A 20254-nucleotide genomic window follows, 5' to 3' on the forward strand; every position below is an offset into this window, starting at 1 on the left:
GTCTTTGATTCTTTCGACGAGCTCTACAACCTTTACTTCCTTTGTTGCTACAGGAAAGATGTTATTAAACTGGACAGGTCCAAGAACAATTCATGAGAATGTAATCATACTAAAGTAATAAGAAAAGGCAGATTAGGTGAGGACTGGAGTGTAGGAGGCTGAGGGAGGTATACAAATTATGAGTGGCATAGAGAAGGTTTTCCCCTGATTAGGAGTGTCTACAACTAAAAGGCATAGGTTTAAATTGAGAGGAGAAAGATTTAAAGGGGACCTGAGGGGCAACTTTTTTCATTCAGAGAGTGGTGAGTGTACAGAACTGGCTGCTTGAGGAAGTTATACAGGTGAGTGTAATTAAAGGACATTGGACAGGTATGTAGATAGGGAAGATTTAGAGAGATATGGGCCAAAGGCAAACAATGGGCATCTCGCTTAGATGGGAAACTTGGTTGGCATGGATGAGTTGGGTTAAGGGGCCGATTTCCATGTTATACACCTCTATGACATAATACTCTTAGGATACACAGGCTACACATCTCGTGCTCCAGGTGGGGAGTCTCTGTGAAACACAGTTGCTGTTAAATTTACAAGAATGGTTCCTGGGATGAGGTAAAACAGTTGTGAGGATAGATTAAAGGGGCTAGACTTATTTAGAGAAGGGAATGTTGAAGAAAGATTTGGTTGCCTATAAAACAATGGGAGGTTAGACAGAGGTGACAATGAGTTTGGTTTTCTTTGGTGGAAGGAGTGACTGATGAATGGCCATCAATCTAAAACATTAAATCTGTTTCTATTTCCTCCAATGCAGCCTGACCTGCTGTAGTTTAGGCTTTTATGCCAGGAAGATCATGTTCAGGAGCTGTACATTTTCACACCAAAGTGTACAATAATGTTAACTACTGGCATTAAGACATCAGCAATCTGCACAACCCATGTTATGGGCATGTTCCATTTCACAATTTTTTCTTCAGTATTTCACTAATACCTTTACCATTGTGTCCAATTGTAAATCCAAGATGGACCATTTAGGGATTGGATTGATTGGAAGGTGGAGCCACAGGAAAGATTCCTACAGTTAGAAAGTGATGAAAGGAGACCTGAAATATTTCTCTGTTTCATACTGAAAGAAGGAAACTGCGATTTTAAAGAAATGTACAGGCAATAGTCCAAGAACGATAGATTCAGTCCTGACTGATCCTTGACTGTGGGAAAACAGATTCAAACTCATAATGAGAAATTTTAGGACAGATGTTAAAATAATTCTTTGAAATAAAGTGAACAGCTGGAATGGAATAGAACTCCCTGTTGCCAATCACTTTAATTGCCTTCACCATTCTTATGACTGTCCTCGGTGTTTGCATTGCTAGTCAAACACAAACTCAAGAAACAACATATCATATTCCTTCTCCTCCCGGAACACAAGGGCATGAACGTAGAAATTTCTAATTTTGGGTAAACCCACCTCCATCCAGTTCCATTGTTTCCACCTCTTCTTTCCCTGCTTGCATTTTTTTTCTTTCACCTTCCACCTCCCCCCCCAGTATCCTTCCCCTACCCATCACTCTGCCTCTCCCACTTTCCTCTGTCCAGTACCCTATCACCTTGGCCCTTCCCCTCTTTTTTTCTCCTTTATATCTCCCCTTCTCTCTTTAAAGAGTTCCAACCTGAAACATCGACAGACCATTTCTACTCACTGATGCTGCCTGACCTGAAATGGAATTCTGGGAAGGGATGTTGAGCCATAAACCCAGAGAACACTGAAGAAACAACTGGGCGAGTGGTGAAGGATATGTAGGTCCTTTAGGTTGAGTTGCTTTAGGTCGGTTGAATGCTGACCCTCTTGCACATGAACCTGACTGGCAAACCTGTTAACTGGCTATCAGCAAACTAAGGACAAAGTTTTGCCCTTACTCAGAATGCTCATTATTGGACTCATGCCAGATCAATCCACAGTTTAAGCAGTTGACCGATAATGTAATTTAAACTTCAAACATTTTCCTTTTGTTTGCTGTCATTAAGGATTAACTCAGTGCACTCTGTTCTAAATAACTCTACCAAATAAATTGTTAAGCTACCCAATAATGGTCAAATGGCACACGAAGTTCTGTCCAAGGCAACTGCCTTGGACAAGACCTAAAATAGGAAAAATAATACAATTTGTCACATATATTAAATAAAGATTTTCAGTAATCATGTTTATTAAATTCTTACCCCCACCTCCGCATTAAATATTAAATGAGAACTTTCTCACATCCACCAAGCATAATAAATGGATTGGCCTGCCGAGGTCACTTAATAATTTACAGATATTGTTAAATTGGCTAACAATTGTTTAAATAGTGTTCATTTACCTTTGCCCTCCCATTGGAACATAGATAGGATTTTGATAGGATTCCAGTGGGAGCTGGAAACCAAGAACGTCTTTGAATATTGTCAGTGTATCAAAATTGCATGGTATGTTTGTCAAAACTTGATTCCAGTGCCTATCATTGCATTACTTCCTCTTATCATGGATCAGGAGCCCCTTGATTGTTTCATACCTGTCCACAACCGGTTGCTGGTGTGGGAAGTCAATGATGCAGCCTGCAATTTCATGGTAGTACTTTGTGGTGTCTGAGACGATTTGCCTGACCTGGAACTGGGCTTCAGCCTGTTCAAACCAGACCTGCAGCTGCGGAAAAGTTGGCCGTTTCAGTGAAACTGCATTCTGCATTCTTGGGTCAGTCATCGTTGGGTCCAAATGTCGTTTGGACTGTCAAGGACACCAATGTAGTCACACCAGGCATGCAGCGAGCGAAAGAACCACAGAGTCGAAAGTGAGTTGAACCAACGGACTTTAATAGAATTCTCACACATGTTTAAATCCCTCGGAACCTGTTAATGCTTGTGACTCCCGGGACGTTTATGACACCAGCCACCAGATCTCCTGCTGACTTGCCCACAACTCCGTGAGCCAATTCGCCTGTTGCGTGGGTGAGTTGCCACATGAACCCTCCCCCCCCCCCACCAGAACCAGCATTAAGGAGTGCAGAGTCTGTTTGGGTGGTTTATCTTGTCAGCGTGGGTGGCACATTCACAGGGTGTTCCAGGTCTAGGTACACCAGCTTGAGGCAGTCAATGGTGAAGGTCTTCTCATGGCCTCTCCCGTAAAGGACACATGTGGTTCCATTCTAATGCACTACCTTGTACGGGCCCTTGTATGGCCACTGGAGTCTGGTGCTTGCCCCTGTGGACAGAGACGTAGTTGCAATCCTGGAGGTCCTTGGAGACAAAGGAAGGTGTCAGGCCGTGACATGAGGTTGGGACAGGAACTAGTGTTCCTACCTTCTCTCAGAGTCTTGTGAGCAATGTCGCGGATGTCTCCTCTGACCCACAGGATGCTGGCACAAACTTGCCTGGAACCGTCAGTGGGGTGCCATGTACCAACTCTGCTGAAGATGTGGCTAAGTCGTCTATGGGAGCCATGCAGATGCCAAGAGGCACCCATCGAAGCTTGTCCACCCAATTCAGGCCTCGGAGGTGCACCATCAGTGCCGACTTCAGGTGCTGGTAGAAATACTCTTCCAGTCCATTGCAGCTGGGCCCCAAGTAGCTGGTATGATCTGCGACTCCCCCCCCCCCACCCCATCTGAGGTGATGCTGGCAGGTAGGCTGAAATGTGCAACCCAGCTTCCAATGAGGGCTCTCACACAGGACTTCATGGATGTGTTGATGAGTGGTATGGCTTCTGGCCACCTGGTGAACCTGTAGCTTGCCCCCCATGAGACTGACAGCAGACCGACAATGGACATGGTCAAACCTCCTATGCATCAGCTGGAAGGGTAAAAAGGGTGGCCTTCGCATGCCTTTGAAATTTGGAGGTCTGGCAGTGTATGCATGTCCAGTGCCCGACCTGCTTGCATAGTCTGTACCAAGCCAATCTATCCACCACCAATTGGATGGTTGCCCATATGGATGGGTGGGCCAACCATGTAGTGCATTGAAAAAGTGATGCCTCCAAGAGGCTGGAACAATGGGCCAGTGTTGGCTGGTGGACATGTCACAGAGGAGCTTGCTGCCTGTCAGGCCGATGGGGATGTCCTCAAGTTGTAGGCCCGAGATTGTGGTGCGATAGGCCGGCTCTTCTTCGTCCAGCTCCTGTGCCTCAGTGAGCATTGCGTAGTCCAATTCTGGGGACAGGGAGTGCACCAAGTGGATAGAGGTGAGACAGTGTGTCGGCCACAACGTTGTTTTTCCCAAAGATGTGTTTGACGATCATGGTATACTCTGAGATGTATGACACATGGTGTTGCTGCTCTGCTGACCGTGGATCTGACACTTTGGAAAATGCGAAAGTGAGGGGTTTGTGGTCCGTGAAGACCGTGAACTCCCACCCTTCAAGAAATTCTGAAAGTGCCAGATTGTGAGGTCCCTATCAAAGGTGCTGTATTTCAGCTCCGGGGTTGTAGGTGTACCAGGAGGGTGGCATTTGCAAGGGTTCCTTGGCCTACTCAAAAGCCACTGCTGACTCCGTGTCCCAGGTGACTTCCTTGGCCTTGACAGATATCAGGCCAAACAGAGATCGAATGATTCGGACCACTGACAGTAGGAATCAGTGGTAAAAGTTGATCATGCCCACAAACTTCTGTAGGCCCTTGAGTGTACTGGCTCTGGCAAACTGGCGTATGGCCTCAACTTTCACTGGCAAGGGAGCCATTCCATGCTGGTCAATGCGATGCCCAAGGAAATTAATGGCTAACAGCCCGAACTGGGATTTCATGGGGTTGATGGCAAGGCTGTATTCACTCAGGCGGCGGCAGAGTTGGTGCAGGTATGTCAAATGCTCTTGGTGCGAGTGGCTGGCAATCAGGACATCATCTAACTAGATGAAGATGAAATCTAAGCCACACCCCACTGAATCCATGAGCCGTTGGAACGTCTGTGCCGCATTCTTGAGTCGGCATCCGCAGGAACTCAAATAGGCCAAATAGGATGATGAGTGTCGTCTTGGGGACATTGCTGGGGTGGACAGGAATCTGGTGATACCTGCAGACCAGGTCAACCTTGAAGATGTGTGCCTCATGCAAAATGGCCATAAAGTCCTGAATATATGCCACTGGGTAGCGGTCAGCTATGGTGACATCGTTGAGCCTTCTGTAGTTGCCGCAGGGCCTCCAACCTCCAGCTGTCTGAGCACCGGACAATCCCCATTTCCTGAACTCCCCCTTGGCGAGGTGGAGTTTGTCGGGTGGGAGCCTGCGTGCCCAGATGCGTAGTGGTGGTCCTTGAGTGGGAATGCTTAGGGGCATCTGTGAAGAACTGCGGCATAATAATGGTCAAGAACTCTGCTGGTACTCTGACAAATTCATTGCCTGACAAAGTCACAGAGTCCAGGTGTGGGGCCGGTAACTTGGCTTCACCGAGCGAGGTCTGGAAGGAAATAGCATTCACTAGGCGCCGTCCCTTGAGGTCCACTAGGAGGCAGTGAGTCCTGAGGAAATCTGAACCCAAAAAAGGCTGCAACACTGCTGTCAGTGTAAACAACCTGGTGAAACAGATGGAACTGAACTGTAGTGGGATGGTTGGCAGCAGTGAGCACCGGTCTTGGCACGGATGTTGTGGCTCAAGGGGGGCAACATTCTAACCTCCACCCCTGTGTCGGTCCCATAAGTAAAGGCTACTATGGTAGCCAGCTGCCGTAGCTATTAGCAACGGCCAGCCCCAGCATTTCCTGGAAAAGAACAGGGTGGGCAGCAACTGTGCGCTCCTGAAATCATCATCAGAGATTAGGTGGCGGATATCTTCTGGCTTCTGCTCAAGAAAGACTTGTTCAAACAGTAAACATGGCTTATGACTATCTGCTAGTGCCAACAGCTCGTTCATTAAGTTTGATGGCACGCGGTCACCTAGGCCATCCATGTGGAGCAACCACGCTGACGAAAGGACATCTGTGTACCAAGAACATTTAATCTTCCTGCTTGTTTTGGTCAGACTGTCAGAGGCCTAGCCTTGATGCAAAATAAACCATTGTATTCAAAGTGATAAGCTGAAAATTACGTTATTCGATAGAAGCCTAGCATGCTAGCTTGCTCGCTTATCTTTCTTACTGTGCTGGGAATAGGTGCTTGGGTAAGCAGTTTTTGGGTAATATAAGCCATGGACCCGCTGCTGAAGTTTGAGACTCTCCGAGAGGTGGCAACATCTCTCAGCAAGAAGAAGAACTTCTAGAGTCCAGCTAACGTCCCGGTCGAGGGAGGTGGAGAAGCTGCTACCGGCACCCCGACAACCTATTACAAGTGTGCAGTCGTTGCCTCGCTTCGGCAGTTGGGACCAGTCTGGGCGTTGATCAGTATCGTTGGGAAGGGCTAGCATATTGTAGTTTGAAATCAGCTTTTGAATTTGTAATAAACATTTGTATAAACTGAACTGCTCTCGGTGTGTGTGTCTATTTTCTTTCAGTAGCTCAAACACTGTGACCAATCTAAAACGAACAAAGTGAGAGGTACAAGTTTACCCAGGACAGAGGGGAGGATAGAAAAAGGAATTTGTTTGTTTACCAATTTCCATGCCTGGGTTCTCTGACTTAGCTGGCAAATGTGAGCACCCTTACCAACATCTGCGAGCAGACAATGCAAGGTCATCCATCAGGTGCCAGAGCCCTCTCTTGGGTTGCGCATCCTGCACCTTGGCCTCATGCTTGGGCAATCCTCAGGCACAGAGCCCAGATGCCTGTCACTGTGCTACCCCATGGTGAGGCAGGTATACATCTGGGCTGATGTTTGACACCAGGATTCCGTTCCTGCCCACATTCTCTTTCAACGGTGCCCCAAGTGCCTGTATTGGATCCCTACAATGATAGCCAGAAGAAGTCAGGACAGAAAATTAGCCAATTTAGTGTTTTTAAACAAAGGCTCCCACAGCCCCCACCCCTGAGGTGTTTTTCTGTTAATGGGAGTTTCTGGGGTGATGCCATCATTGCAAAACAAAATATCAAATTCATCGTTTCCTACCATGGTCTGATCATTGTTTGGCCAGCTCACAAACTGTAACTTTACATCCACACTGCGATTATGTATCTATAAATTTTAGGTTCTCTGAGTGTGCTTTGAGACATTCTTTGGCTTGGCTTCGTGAACAAAGATTTATGGAGGGGTATGTCCACGTCTGCTGCAGGCTCATTGGTGACTGACAAGTCTGATGAGGGACAGGCAGGCACGGTTGCAACGGTTGCAAGGGAAAATTGGTTGGTTGGGGTTGGGGACATTATGCATTGTAAAAACCACAGCTAAACATGCAATTTTAAAAAGTTAAAGGCTTGATAAGATAGAATGTTCAGTGATAGTTTCCAGAGCAACAGCTTTTCTCTTGCCGATTTTTAAAATAATACATGACGAACTGTCTTGTTGGTCAGTCGTCAGTTCGGTGTCACTGTACAGGTGATCGCAAATTCATAAACAACCCTGAGGAAAGTGTTGGTCGATGTCCCGGTGTCAAATGGGTTGTAGCGAGTGGCGGCACCAGGCAGAGATTTTCTCCAGAAGATTCGCAGGACTCTGCACCTTGGATCTTCTGCTGGAGATTCCATTCAGCACCAGCCTTACTGGCCGAGATCTATAATTTAAAAGGAACACCTGCCTGGCAGGGGGCAAGGGGCAGTGCTTGTTCAACTTGGTTGGCTGTGTCAAAAGCAGCCTGTTGTTCTGGTCCCAATAGGAATGTGGCTTTCCTATGGGAGAGCCTATAGGGTAGTCAAAGAGCATGGCAAGGCGGGGTATGTTCTGCTGCCAATACTTTAGGAGGCCCACGAGGGGATGGCAAAAATCAAAGTTTCATTCTTGGCAGTCTCAGAAATATCTCGTTTTCCTGAGCACCATTGTATCCCCAGAAACAGGACATTCTGGTTGGAGCACTAGCAATATCAATGAGCCAGCCCCGTTTCCTGAGGGAGATTAGCATGTGAAGGGCCTCTGAAACTAATGGACAATTAACACCTCTGGGAAAAAGGATGAGCAGATTACACTGTGGCATGTGACTTATCTCTTGTCCCAAGTAACTGCAATATGCACTTGTGAGTTGAAATGAAGAGGAATGGAAAAGAAAGCATTCTTGTTGCAGGGTCTGTACTGAGGGCTACAGACAATCTTGGCCAGTGTGTGTACGATTTTTCTCACCCACACGTCTCTCTAAAAAGGGGTTCCCAGAATTGTGCACCAAATGTTGAGGAAATGGCACAAATCTACCCCATAATGACAGGTTGACCCCCTTTGCTAATTACATGGTAACATTACATCCTTCAGGTTCACACTGGGTGTACCTCCTATCCTGGCACAGTCAATATTGAGATAGATTAAACAGTGTCTTCCAGGTCTCAGCATGGTGGGACAACAACTTCCTCTCTAATTCAGGCCTCAATAATTGCTGCATTATGCCGTGAAGAATGCAAAAGGTGGCTTTGTTGCCTGCAACAATTTGGTGCACCAAGTTCCCCACCGTTGCCAGTCTAACTGCTTTAATTTATAAGCAAATTGCGGGAGCAGATAATTTAACAGTGTCTTGACTGCGAAGGGTTGGTTTTCCTCAAGCGAAACTCCAACATTTTTGTCCCAAATACTTTTGAACTGCACAACAAATCCCGAGATGTCTTCATCTTTCTTTTGAAAGGTACAGGCTACTGTCTTTAAATCTGACTGGTTTTTAGCGCTCCTCATAATTGATTCCTTCCCTCTGTTCTACAGCGACTTGTTCCCTTGGTCTACCAACTCATCATTTCGTCTCCAATCTCCCTCCTCACCAGGCGGGATCATGAAATATCCCCGACCACTGACCACTGTGCCCCACAAGCCGCCTGCAGTAGGGACCATATATCTCCCGGCAGGGGGGTGATAGATGACACAAGTCTGCTGGAAAAGCGATAGGTCTCTTCAAAGGGTCTGAGGCAACACTTATCATGTTGCGGGCCTTTCCTGGAGACCAAGGCTTCAAAACAGGTACATCACCAATCATTACTTGGGGAAGCTGGACCGAATAGTTAACTCTGGCCTTTGGTCTAGTTCTTCTGTCCCCGGGCAGTTCCTTCCAAATGAGCAAGTGTGCAAGGCTCATAAAACTTCCCGTGTGGTCCCATATTTTTCTTTGTAAATTACACCCTATCTCTATCCCCTCTCGTTTTGTCTTTGCCCACATGTTTCTAATTCTAATTCCTTTTCCCACTTCACTGCCTATAGACTGTATCTTGTTCTGGAGTGTTTCAATAACTGCCTAATTCAACACCCCTATACCAGTTCCTGCTTCACCCAGTATGGTCCCCAGTAGATCCCTCCTTGTGCTTCCCTTGGTCAGGGTCAGTCCTGGGTAGCTGCCTGTACAGTTGCCCATTTTTCCTTTCTCGTCATATCTTAAGCATATAGTAGGTTCACTGCCGATGTGGATTGGAGAGTGTTCTGACAGGTGGTGAAAAGACAACGTATGTGGCCACCGGCCATGTCGGCAGGTGGTGGGGGCATGCACTGGGGGCAGATGCATTGGTTACTTCAATTAGGGGTCGGGACGTCGAACCCCAAATGGGGGTTAAGACATCACCTCATGAGTAAGGTTCTCTTCAATCAATAATAATAATAATAATTCAGGCCATCTACTCGCTTTTTACACTCCTCCATCCAGCTTAAAAATCAGGGAAAGCATGACCCCTACACCACCATCTACACCAGTACCGATCTTCCCGCTGTTACCCCCACCACTTATTACAAAATGGGACAGCATAATTCCAATCCCCCGTTTCCCTCATCACGACGTTGGCTGGCGAGCCCAGGGGCTGCAATGGATCTTCTACCAGTTGACGGCATCTTCTCTGCTCCTTTCCTCGATTTTTAGTGGCTCTCTTCATCGGGGTCACTGTCATGGCCCAGGAACAGACTTATCTGCTCAACCAGGGGTATTTGCCTTGCCGTGCCGATTTCCCATCTTGGCCTCCTGTGAAATCTTAACAGCAGTTATACAATATACACACAATGGTCAGTTCCCTTACTTGACAGTACATGCACCGGTGCCTCTTCTGTCCGCGTTGTCACCCTGGGTTTTGCTTCTCCGTCTTCCCTCCATTTTAGATCTGGGTTCTTGGCGTGCCTCACCCCTTTACAGTTGAGTTCTTGGTGTGCCTCACCTCTTTACAGTCACCTCACCCTCTCAAGTGGGGATCTCGGTGTGTGAGCCAACCTCACCCCCTTTCAGCTAGGTTCTTGGCTAGAGCCGTCGCCCACTCACTCCTACGGGACCCTCAGTCCCAGGTTCATGATCCTGTCAAATAGGACCCTGCTCGCAGTGCCAAAGAATTTCACTACTAATACCAGGGTAACGCTTTGGAAGAGTTTATTAGAGCGTGATATCTCGTAAGCACGATGCTGAATCGGAAAGTCCTTGTGAACAGCTTATATGTGAACCTTTAACCCTCTTTATCAGATTTTCTTCCACAGCCGGCACCAATCTTACCTCCACAAGATGGCACTGGTTTGACGATGAGTTCAGCCGGTGCCGAGCGTTGTGTCCGCAATGTCGGGTGCGCGGGCGACCCGGCTGAGAGAAGAGCCCTTGAGCCTGGGCTGCCATCATGTGGGCTGGAGACGTGCAGAATGGCGTCGGAAGTCACACCTGCGCAGTCCCTGGCCTTACCGGGCATACGCGGTGCTTCAAGGGTCCGGGACTTGTTGGAACACATGTGGGCTGTGGGGGGGCCTGAGCAGCGGTGTCCCGACGTGGTCAGGACGCCGTTGTTGGGTGTACAGACCCGCAGTCACACCAGGAAGGGACCGAAAACGCTGGAAGAAGACTTACCTTTACTGAGCAGCTTACAGGAAAAATTGGAGGTGGAGACCAGAGAAGGTAGGCCTCAAAAAGTGGAACTGGAATCTAGAATGGAGTCTGTTTGTAGAGTCCTGGAAGGGATTTCTTATCAAATGGACAATATGTTTAAACAAATGACTCAATGATTTTTAGAAGTGACAACTAAAATTACTACTATGTCTGAAGATATATCTGCAGTTAAGAGTGATGTTAATAAGTGTATTAAACCAGTGGATACAGTGCAAGAAAATGTTAAAAAAAATTGAAACAGCTTTTCTTGAATGTAAAAATCAAGTTGATCGTAATAGGGAAAGAATGGAAAAAATGGAAGATTCCTTTGTGGATTGGGGAATTCAGAAGAAAGACATTGAAAAAAATTGATTCATTGGAAAATCAAAGTCGGAGAAATAATGTGAAAATTGTGGGTCTCCCAGAAGATATTGAAGGGTCCGATCCAATAAAAATTTTTAAGAACTGGATTCCCAAGGTGTTGGGCAAGGAGTTTTTTTGGAAGGCCTAGAATTGAAACGGGGACATAGAGCATTGCGAAATAAACTGTTACCGGGACAACCACCACAGACGGTTTTAATTCATTGTTTGAAATACCAGGACAGAGAAATGATATTACAGTTGGCGGTGCAGAAGGCACGACAAAGTCAAACTCCAATGATGGTCCAAAATAACAGACTATTTTTCTATGCAGATTTGAGTCAGGAGATTATTAGGCGACATCAGGAATTTAACTCGGCTAAAGAAATATTGTGGTGGAAGGGTTACAAATTTGCTTTTTGTTACACTGCAGTATATTAAAAGTCTTTTAATGTAATTTTCAATTTCAATTTTTTGAAAATGACCATGATGCATTAATTTTTGCTAATTCGCTACCAGATTTGCGAGGATATGGAACATCTTCGCCGCCGTCGCCTAAAAAGAAGGCAAATGGAAATGGAAATGGAAAGAATGGGAAAAATGGGAAGAATGGAAAGAAATAAGTTTTAAAACAAAGTCTTATTGACATTGAAGATTCGGAACAATCATTGGGAATGGAGTCACTGGGCTGAATATATTTACAGTATTTGATTGTGTTGATGTCAATAATGTATTTCTGGCAGGATAGTGGTTCTATTGAATCTTATTTATCTAAATTAATGTAACCAGCATTTGAAGAGGAGGATGCAATGGAATTGAAAGCTCCATTTACAGAATTTGAGATTACAGAAGCTATGTTAGAGATGCCAAATGGGAAGTCACCAAGGGATGATGGATTTTCTTTGCAATTTTATAAAAAATTTTCTTGAAGATTTATCCTCTGTGTTTGAGGAGGTATTACAACAAGTAACTGAAGAGCATGAGTTGCCGGAATCTTGTTTTAGTGCTTTAGTTACTGTAATTCCGAAAAAAGATAGAGATCTGTTGAAAGTGTCTTCGTATAGACCTATTTCTTTACTGAATGTAGATTATAAAATCATAGCGAAAGTGTTAGCAAATCGACTTGCCAAGTATTTACCTAAATTAATACATATTGATTAAACAGGTTTTATTAAGAATAGAAATGCTTCAGATAATATTCTTTGATTAATTACTTTGGTCAATGGATATCGACAGTAGCGCTTGATGCCGAAAAAGCTTTTGATAGGGTTGAATTGGATTTTTTATTTAAGATGTTGGAAAAGTTTAAATTTGGCCCTTTTTTTATTGGTTGGGTTAAAGCTTTATATACAAACCCAATTGCCAGGGTGGTGACAAATGTTCAAGTTTCATTAGCATTTAAATTGACACGTTCGACCTGACAAGGGTGTTCATTGTCACCAGCTGTGTTTGCATTGGATATTGAACCGTTAGCTCAAACAATAAGACAGAATGAACAGATAAGAGGTATGGATAAAGAGTATAAGATTAATCTATTTGCAGATGATGTTTTGATATATTTGACAAATTCAGAACAATCATTGCCGCATTTGCGGGAATGTTTATTACAATATGGAACATTATCTGGATACAAGGTTAATTGGGATAAGAGTGAAATTTTGCCAGTTGGAGAAGGAGATTATTCAGAATATAAAAATATTATTAAATTGAAATGGTCTGATAAAATTAAATATTTAGGAATAATTGTCAATGTTGATTATCATTCTTTATATAAGTTAAATTACGTTCCTTTATTAAAAAAGATTGATTTAATTAAGTGGAAAGATCTCCCGTTAACTTTAATTGGCCCGAGTTAATTGTATTAAGATGAATATTTTTCCTCGAATTCAATATTTATTTCAATCAATACCGTTTTCTCTTTCAAATGGATTTTTTCAGGATTTAAATAAAGCTATGAGAGAATTTTTATGGAAAGGTAAATTACCTCAGGTAGCATTATATAAATTTACTTGGAAGTATGTGTTAGGTGGACTTCAATTACCCCATTTTCAAAATTATTATGAAGCAGCCCAGTTGAAATTTATTAGTAGATTGATGGATTTGGACCAACCCCAAAGTTGGGCTAAAGTTGAGATGGCTTGTATTTCTGAAGTTGAGGTGCATCAATTTATATTTCAATGGAATGTAAATTTGTTGCAGGAATATAATATGCCAATATTAAAATATCTATTAAAGGTATGGACTAAAAAAATAAGATTTTAGGATCAAAAGGTAAATTGTCAATTTTAACCCCATTATATAACAATCAGCTTATCCCTTTTTCAATGTTTAATAATTATTTAAAGAGTTGGGACTCTAAGGGTATAAAGATGTTATAGGATTGTTTTGTAGAAAGACAGTTTCTTTCAATCAATTGAAAGAGCATTTTGATTTTGCTGAAAATTCTTTGTTTTTTTATTATCAACTTCGAGCTTTGGTGAAAGTTATGTATGGTTGAGAGATGATTTTACCTGTATTGACGGAATTTGAGTCTTTGATTTTTTCTATACCAAAAAAGGGTTATATTTCTGTTATGTACCAAGAATTACAAGACAATATGGATAAACCGGATTGGGAGAAGTCTCAGCTTAAATGGGAAAATTATTTAGCCTTTGGGCAGATATATGTCATGATAGTGTTACTAAATTGACGAATGTGCGGTATGGAATGATGAATTATAACTTTTTACATCAGTTGTATTTAACCCCAGGTGAATTGAAAAAATATGGTTTTAGTAATTTGGACTCTTGCTTTAGATGTGGTGTATGTACTGGTACTTTTTTACATGCTGTTTGGTCTTGTTTTCATGTACAACCATTTTGGCAAGAAATTAGGTTAACTTTGGAAAAATTATGTGACATTAAGTTACCACTAGATCCATCTATTTTTAATTTTTTTTTATATGATTCCTTTAAAGGGATTAGGGTTGGATAAATTTCTAATTGCATTTGTACGCTTAGCATTGTCTGTAGCTTGAAAATGTGTAACAAATACATGGAAAGATAACATAGTGATTAATATAATGCAGTGGCATAATGAATTGAAAGCTTGTATTGTGGAAAAAAATACATATAATTTGCATGATAATTATTTTTTTTGTTAATAAGTGATTATCATATTTGGAATATATGCATTTAGATGTATTTTGATTTATTATATATTCTTAGTTTCTGTTTATATATTTTTGGCTCTCCTTAAGAGAGCTGGGGTGTCATTTATATATATATATATATATATATATATATATATACATATATATCTACATATATAAATATTTATATAAAATCATCTTTATGGAATGTATGCTGTATTATTACTAATGATCATTCAAATAAATAAAGTTTTTAAAAAAGAATGTGAAAGATAGAATGGATCAAGTGGAAGAATCAGTATCTGTGTGGGATATGCAAAAGAATTTGTTTATGCAAAAAAATGATTATTTGGAAAATCAAAGTAGAAGGAATAATGTAAAGATAGTTGGACTTCCAGAGGACTTTGAAGGTCAAGATCCTACGAAATTTTTTCATAAATGGATTCCAGAAATATTAGGGGTGGAAGTGTTTCCTGATGGATTGGAATTGGATAGGGCTCATTGAGCATTAAGAAGAAAACCTTTTCCAAGACAACCTCCAAGAGCAGTTTTAATTAGATGTTTAAAATATCAAGATCGCGAGACAATTTTGTGTCTTGTGGTGCAGGTTGCTTGAATTGATCAGAATCCAATAATGGTTCAAGGTTGTAGAGTTTTCTTTTATGCAAATTTAAGTCAGGAGGTTATACAGCGGCGTAAGGAGTTTAATCAAGCTAAGACGGTGTTGTAGAAGAAGGGTTACAGGTCAACATTTAGATATCCAGCTGTTCTGAAAGTGTTCTATGGGCCATCTCAATTTCAATTTTCTGTGAAAAGGTCAAGGTACTAATTACCTTTGCTAATTCTTTACCAGATAATAAGTTGAGTTTTGATCTTTCCAAGAAGCCAACAATCAACATTTCTAAATTCAAGAATGTAAATAGGAGTGAATTGCAGAAGATGGAGATACTGCAGCTGATTGATGTGGCGGAAGATATTATAAAGCAGTCTGGACAATAATTTTATGATTTTTAAAAATTTTCTTTTAGAAGTCCCTGCTGAATTCAGTCATTTGCCACTAGTTGTATCGACGAGGGGGGTACTGCTTTGCAGTTTGGGGGGAGGAGGGGAATTTTTGTGTTTGTATTTTTGGTTGTTGGGTTAGTAATTAAAGGGGGGAGTTTTGTTGGTTTTTTTCCTTTCTTTTGGGGATTTTTATTAGTTTTAGAGGGGGAGCCGATTTTAATTGTAAGAGTAAATTTTGTTAAGTGCCACTCTATAGGTGATACTGAACAATTTGAATTTTGCGACGTTTAATGTTGAGGGGTTAAATCACCCAATAAAATGGAAATGTGTATTGGATTATATTAAAAAGTTGAAGGTGGATTTAGTATTTTTGCAAGAAACTCATTTAACTGAGAAGGAACATTTGAAATTGAAAAGAGAATGGGTCGGACATGAGATTGCTTCATCTTTTAATTCTAAGTCCAGAGGAGTCGCCATTTTGTTAAATAAGAAAGTACTGTTTATTTTGGATGCTTCTTTTGTTAATGCTGGTAGGATTTTGATGGTGAATTGCAAAATTTTTTTGGAAGCCTGGACCTTGATGAATGTTTATGGACCAAATGAAGATGATGAAGTATTTATTACAGATACTTTTTAAAATTTGAACCAACCAATGGAAATATTTTAGTGGGAGGGGACTTTAATTGTTGTTTAGATCCTTTGTTGGATAAATCTCCAAAGACTTTAAAGAGAACTAAAATGGCAAAGAGAATTATTGAGGTAATTAAGGATTTAAATTTGGTAGATATATGGAGAAAATTGAATCCTACTGAAAAAGATTATTTTTTTTATTCTGCATGGCATAATTCATTTTCTAGAATTGATTTATTTTTAGTTTCAGCTCAATTGCAAGGTAGATTTATACAAGCAGAGTATAAATGTAGAACATTGTCTGACCATTTGTTGTTGTTGGGTTAATGTTTGGGCACTGAGAAGGTAGGAAATACTTATCATTGGAGATTTAATGAGATGTTATTAAAAAGACCTGAGTTTATTAAATATATTAGAGAACAAATTATTTTTTTATTTACAAATGAATCAAGATTCAGTTCAGAGTAAATTTGTTTTATGGGATCCTTTAAAAGTATATTTGAGAGGTTAGATCATTCGTTATACAGCTAGAATTAAAAAAACAATATTTGATTAAAAGTCAGAATTTGAAAAAAGAAATTGAAAGGTTAGAAAAAGAATTTCAGAAGAATTCTACTGAAGATAATAAGATACATTTATCTAAATTAAAATTATGATATAATATTTTGCTATCATATAAATATGAAAAAAATATTCAAAGATAGAAACAGCATTATTATGAGTTAGGTGAAAGAGCACATAAGGTTTTAGCTTGGCAATTAAAAACAGAACAAGCATCAAGAACAATTAATGCAATTAAGAAATATTCAGAGATTACTTATAAACCTCAGGAAATTATTGAGGAATTTTTTAGATTTTATAATGAACTTTACACATCCAAAAGTAGACAAAATACTGAGAAAATTGATTTGTTTTTGGCTAATTTAAATTTGCCATCATTGACTGGGAAGGATATTGATGACTTAGATAGTCCTTTTACAGAATTGGAATTAAAGGAAGCACTGCAATCAATGTCGGGAGGAAAGTCCCCAGGTGAAGATGGGTTGACAGCAGAATTTTATAAAGAATCTAATGATTTGTTGTTTCTGGTTTATATTGAAGTTTTGAAAGAGGCAACTGAGATGGGTTCATTTCCAGAATCGTTTTCAAGGGCGTTGATTACTGTTATTCCAAAGAAAGATAGAGATCCATTAAAAGTGTCTTCTTACCAACCAATATCATTATTAAATGTAGATTATAAAATTGTTGTGAAAGTATTAGCTAATAGATAGGCTAATTATTTTCCAAAACTAGTACATGTTGACCAAGCTGGATTTATAAAAAGCCAATATTCAGTTGATAATGTCACTAAATTGATTTCTATAATTAATGCTGCTAGACAACAAGTTAATCAACCAATGATAGTGCCGTTGGATGCAGAAAAGGCTTTTGATAGAGTTGAGTGGAAATTTTTATTTAAGGTTTTATAAAAATTTCAATTTGGACTGCTCTTTACTACCTGGGTTAAAGCTTTATATACTAATCCTACGCCACAAATAATGATGAATGGCTTGATTTCATTGGCTTTTACATAATCTTGATCAGCTAGACAAGGTTGTCCTCTTTCACCAGCATTGTTTGCTTTGGTAATAGAACCTTTAGCTCAAGCTATTAGGCAAAATTTAGATATTAAAGGTATCAAAGTAATTTGTTTGCTGATGATGTTCTAATATATTTAACATATCCTAAAGAATCTTTGAGGGTGCTGCAAAATTTATTAAATCAATATGGTCTATTGTTGGGTTGTAAGGTTAACTGGGAGAAGAGTGAAATATTGCTGATATCAGGTGAGGATTATTTAGATTGTAGACATTACTAAATTTAAATGGTCTAACAAGATTAAATATTTAGGAGTTATAGTTAATAAAGAATATCAGGACTTATATATTTTGAATTATATATCTTTGTTGAATAAGATTAAAATTGATTTACAGAAATGGAAGGATTTGCCAAAATTGTATAAAAATGAATATTTATCCTCGTATACAATAATTTTTTCAATCTATTCCATGTGTGATTCTGAAGAATTTTTTTAAAGAATTAAATAAAGTAATTAGGTTATTTTTATGGAAGGATAAATTGTCTAGGGTTTCTATGCATAAATTAATGTGGCGATATGAATGGGGAGGATTTCAATTAGCATTTTTTCAAAACTATTATGAAGCAGCACAGTTGAAATTCATTAATAGGTTGTTTGATGTTCAACAACCACCTGTCTGGGCTAAAGTTGAATTGGATAAAATTTCTGAAAAAGAAATGAGTCAATTTATTTATAAATGTTACAAAAATATAAATTATCAGTATTAAGACATATATTGGATATTTGGTATAAGCAGGATCAACTTATCGGCTCTCAAGGGAAAATTTTGATTAAATTACCATTGTATCAGAATAAAATAATACTGTTTTCTTTAAATAATCCTTATTTGAAAAATTGGGAACTGAAAGGAATTAGTATTATACAAGATTGTTTTGAGGTGGGTAAATTTTCTACATTTAATAGATTACAAGAGAAATTTGTTTTTTCTGCAAATTCTATTTTTGTTTATTATCAAATTCGAGATTTTTTGTGAACACAATTTGGTAAGGATTTAATTTTACCAAGTCAGTCTAAGTTTGAGATTTTAATGGTTGACAAGGAAATGAAAGGATTTATATATGTTGTTGGAAGAAAAGATGGATAAAGTTGGGCAATATAGGTTAAAAGAGAAATGTGAGATAGATTTAGATATTGAATTGTCTTGGGAGGAATAGTCAAATATGTGTATTGATGGTGTTACAAAATTAATTAATGTGAGATATAGTATGGTTAATTATAATTTTATTCATCAATTATATTTGACTCCTGAGAAATTGAAGAAATATGGATTTAGTCTAACAGATCTGTGTTTTAGATGTGGAGAAAAGACAGGTACTTTTATGCATTGCGTATGGAGATGTAAAAAAGTTAAATTCTTTTGGGAAAAAGTTATTTTTGAGAGATTTATTTACAATCAATTTGCAAATGGATCCAGTGATGTGTTTATTGGGTTACATGAATGCTGTTACTTTGGGATTGGCTGGTAAGCCACAATTTTTGCAGTTAGGGTTAATGGTTGCAAGAAAATGTATAGCAATAACTTGGGAAAAATTATGTGGAATTGAATATACAAAGATGGCATAATGAACTACAATCGTGTTTATATTTGGAAAAAATAACATAATATGCAAAATAATTATTCTTTTTTTTGTTAAAATGTGGAGTTTATATTTGGATTGTATGGCTATTGATCTTAAGTAAAAGTTATGTAAAGAGTTAGCACGTTGATTAATTAATTTTAAATGTATAATTTTTTGTGAGGCTCCAAGGAGTGGGGGAGAGAGTTAAGATAGTATAGCTAGTAGAGGGAAGGAGAGGGGTGGGGTAATATTATCATTATTTTTCATATCTTGTATTTTTTTCTTTTTTATATATCTGTATTTGTATCTTTATATTTTCTTTACGTAAAATTTTACAAAATTCTTAAATAAAAATTTCCAAAAAAAAATGCTGCAATGCATTTAAAAGTATAGATTAAAGCTAAACAGAGCAAAATGTCAGTTTGGCGTGAAGAAAATCAGCTTTCTGGGAGATAAGCTGTCAGAGCCAGGTGTGGAGCCAGACAAGAGCAAAGTGAAAGCAATCCTAGAGATGCCCAGACCTACTGACAAAAAAAATGCATATTTAGAGTGCTGGGAATGATCAATTTCATTGGTAAATTCATTCCAAACCTGTCTTCCAAAACAATGTAGCTGAAGAAGTTGTTACATGACAAATGTGAATTCAAGTGGACATCCAACCATGAGGAAGAATGGGGACGACTGAAGACCATTCTAACTACAAAACTGGTGCTTTTGACAATCTTTGACCCATCCAGATGGTCAAAAATATCTATGGATGCTTCAAAAGATAGAATAGATGCCATACTACTTCAATCTGTGGGAGAAGATTGGAGGCCAGTTGCATACATATCAAGGACGGTGACCACATCTGAATGTCAATAAGCGCAGATAGAAAGAGAGCTTAGGTCTGATCTTTGGACTCAAGAAATTCCACAGCTATGTGTATGGTGGCAGAGAAAAACCACAAGCCATTACTAGCCATAATCAAGAAAAATCTCAGGGAGACGTCGCCACAAATCCAAAGAGTGATGATGAAGCTACAACATTATGACTTTGAATTGGTGTATATACCAGGAAAACTTTGCAGAAGAGTATGATTTTTGACATGTGACTTCAAGTCCTCTGCAT

The 20254-nt window shown here is 39.8% G+C and overlaps 1 long non-coding RNA gene across 1 annotated transcript in view; it reads left to right on the top strand.

The window, feature by feature from the left end:
* Positions 1-3692: 3692 nt before the first annotated feature.
* LOC138757732 (uncharacterized) overlaps positions 3693-20254 on the top strand; it is a 48935-nt gene continuing 32373 nt past the window's right edge. The window contains exon 1 of the long non-coding RNA XR_011353863.1: positions 3693-4198. This is a non-coding gene — a long non-coding RNA (uncharacterized lncRNA). The remainder of the gene's footprint in view (positions 4199-20254) is intronic.

This window comes from Narcine bancroftii, chromosome 3, assembly GCF_036971445.1.
Source record: "Narcine bancroftii isolate sNarBan1 chromosome 3, sNarBan1.hap1, whole genome shotgun sequence".
In the NCBI taxonomy this organism is placed as follows: domain Eukaryota; kingdom Metazoa; phylum Chordata; class Chondrichthyes; order Torpediniformes; family Narcinidae; genus Narcine; species Narcine bancroftii.